The sequence below is a fragment of the Salvelinus sp. IW2-2015 genome, unplaced genomic scaffold, assembly GCF_002910315.2.
Source record: "Salvelinus sp. IW2-2015 unplaced genomic scaffold, ASM291031v2 Un_scaffold1238, whole genome shotgun sequence".
Lineage (NCBI taxonomy): Eukaryota > Metazoa > Chordata > Actinopteri > Salmoniformes > Salmonidae > Salvelinus > Salvelinus sp. IW2-2015.
This window is the reverse complement of record NW_019942792.1, coordinates 204,459-207,393: the sequence shown is the minus strand read 5'-3', so window position 1 is coordinate 207,393 and position 2,935 is coordinate 204,459. Positions and strand designations below refer to the sequence as shown.

At 44.0% G+C, this 2,935-nt stretch overlaps 1 non-coding gene and 1 pseudogene across 1 annotated transcript; both read right to left on the bottom strand.

The window, feature by feature from the left end:
* Nucleotides 1–421: 421 nt before the first annotated feature.
* Nucleotides 422–1,666, bottom strand: LOC112070155 (aerolysin-like protein; annotated as a pseudogene).
* A 603-nt stretch (nucleotides 1,667–2,269) lies between these two features.
* trnat-agu (transfer RNA threonine (anticodon AGU)) lies at nucleotides 2,270–2,343 on the bottom strand. Its single transcript has one exon. It is a non-coding gene; the product is annotated as a tRNA-Thr (tRNA).
* Nucleotides 2,344–2,935: the final 592 nt, after the last annotated feature.

Genomic DNA, 2,935 nt, shown 5'->3' with positions numbered 1-2,935 from the left:
ATTAAGCCACGATTACAGACACCTGTGTGTCTTGACACTATATAAACGAGTCATCCCGCAGTGTCTGTGATTGTACCCTGATGAAGACAGCTTGCCTGTCGAAACGTTGGTAAATTAAATATTTTTGCATTTGAGCTCCTAGAGTGTGCGGCTCTCCTTTATTTTTAAATTAACATGTCATGAAATGGGGGTCTAACCATAATAAACATCTTTAAATTAATGTTGTTCAATAATTCTGCCAAAAGTGAAAATGCTTCCCCCTTCTCCCAAACAGGTTTTAACATGTCATTGGACACAAAAGGCACCTGATTGTAGGAAAGACCCACCTATTGTTATACCCTCTGAGACAAAGAACTGGGTTCAATTAGAATCACTCAAAGATGATCATAATAACAGAAAAGGCACACAAAGAATCAGTAATGTCTCAATTTCTATCACTGCACTTTTTATTCATAAAGTCACACACTTGACTCATCTCTCCTTTGTGGACATCCTCACTGAAGTGTAAGTCACACCAGTGTAGATGCCGTTGGATGGGAAGACCAGCTGACTGCCATTCATGCAGGTCACTTTTACTGTGGCCCTGTAGTCGAGGTCGATATTTGCTTTCCCCACTGTGATCACAACATCTATGGTCTTCCCTGGCGGGATCTTCAGGTTGATGGTACCCGATTCTGTTATGGTCTCTGTCTTCTGCAGGCTGGTGGAATGCTCCACTCCCACGGTCAAGCTGAACCCTGATGTCACCTCGACCAGATCTGGGATCCCTGCTTTGACCGACACACTCAAGGTGGACTCCATTTTGTTGCTGACGGACCAGGAGGAAGTCTTGGTCAGGGTTTTGCTCTATGCAATGGACTCTTCTTGAACCAAGGAGGTGTCGTTGTGGTGAGACACGGATTTCACATTTTCTGGGGTCACCTAAAATCAACAAAGATACAAGTTGTTCAAACAAGACAAAGACAATTTAATAACTGATATAGATTTTTAGAATGCCAACAAAAATAACAGGTGTGTGCGTGCTATCTTGGACATATGCGTATGAGTAAAGGTAAAAAAACATTTWAAAAAAAGGTGTTGGGGCTATTTTACTGACCAAGGCCAATTAAACATAAGGCATGACTGTCCTAGAAATGAGATGCCTGATGAATGTCGACCCCCATATTGGATTACATGTTTTAAAGTGGACAGCCCCCTTAATGTTAGAGCATCGGTAGAGTTTTCCGTGAGCTGTCTACACACCTGGGGTTTGAAGAGGGACAGGGTGGGATACTCCATGTCAGTCATTACGGACGACTTCATGTTTTGATGAAGAGGAAGCCATGCAGTCGATGTCCGAGCCAGACCTGCCCTGCAGCCCCAGGCAGATTCCAGACCCCACATCTATGGTGTACTCAGTCTTCAGTTCCCAAGCTGGTCATTTTTTCAAAAGAACTGACGGTTCTGACTCGTCATGAACTTGATGGCACCCAGACGTGTGCCGGCGCCGTTCCCCACAGAGGACCAGCTTGGTGATGCGCTCGCCGGGTTTGACTCAAACTCATTGAAAGTGTTCGCATCTCAAAAGTCGCAACTTTCCCATCGGTGTTCAGCTCCCGCCCGCACAGCTTCACCTGGAGCCTCCCACCGCCACTCCGATCTTCTTGAGGGTGGCACCGTTGTTCATGCGTGTGGAATCAAGGAAGTGCTCCTCCACCACCGATCAAATGCGTGTGGTTGCCATGTGTGTGGCGCGTCACGTAACCTCAAATACAAATTTTGTACAGATCATTTAAGAATCCTCCAACCAAAGAACTGATTCAGACATTTCAAGGCCACAGAGTCCCTCTCCTACTCCCAGCACCTCCCCACACTACCTCCTGCTGTTTCTTCCTGATCAACACCATGAGTCCCTCTCCTACTCCCAGCACCTCCCCCACTCTACCTCCTGATCAATACCATGGAGTCCCTCTCCTACTCCCAGCACCTCCCACACTACCTCCTGCTGTTTCTTCCTAGAAGATAGAGCCTACTAGGCTGTGAAAGTGATGTCACAAGCTGGCTAAACTCTTTTCATTTTGGTCTCGATAATGAACAAACCGAAGAAACGGTCGAGCTTTAACCAGTCGGTACGTTTTAACTCATTCAAAAAGTGCCCTTTTTCCATGACATTGGAATATCTAATTTCACCCTCCCACGTCTTCTCTAATTCTCTTACCCATTGGTGAGAAAACCTGAGTGCCCTCCACTCTGACCTTCTCCACCGATGTGTACAATGAAATGCTTGAAAAGGTACTGCTGAGATTTGAACTCAGGATCTCCTGTTTACTAGACAGGCACTTTAACCAACTAAGCCACAGCACCCATAAATGTGATGTCTTTTGCAGATGTGAACACCCAAACTTTTGATCAAACCAGTCTCATTCATTTAACCCATTCTCTGTCTAGCAAAATCACATCACAAAAGAGATGTAATTTACTAATATTGGAATCGATACGGACACCTTCAACTGTCTAGCAACAGGGTTTCTTAAGCTATGTTTTGGGACGCAAAGTAGGCCTTAGCATGTTTAGAACTACAAATGAACTTCTTTCTGTCGATCTTGTTTTTTTTCTGAATACTCACTAAATATAGCGACAAGTCGCTAAGTTGGCAACACTGGTGAGAGGTGGGTAGCGGATATATCAGTAAACATTTGTAATCAATACTATTTCTTCTTAATTATGGTCATTCGAGGACAGTACATTTTTCATTTGGGTCTCGACATGAATAACTCAAGAACTCTCGACATGGATTCTTAAACTATGGTTTGGGACCCAAAGCGGTTATTAACATGTGATAGGTGGATCGCGAGATATGAGTAAACATTCAGAATCATACACTATTTCTTCATAATTTTGGTCGTTCGAGGACACTGCATTTCTCATTTGGCTTAATTAATTGACATTAATTGCA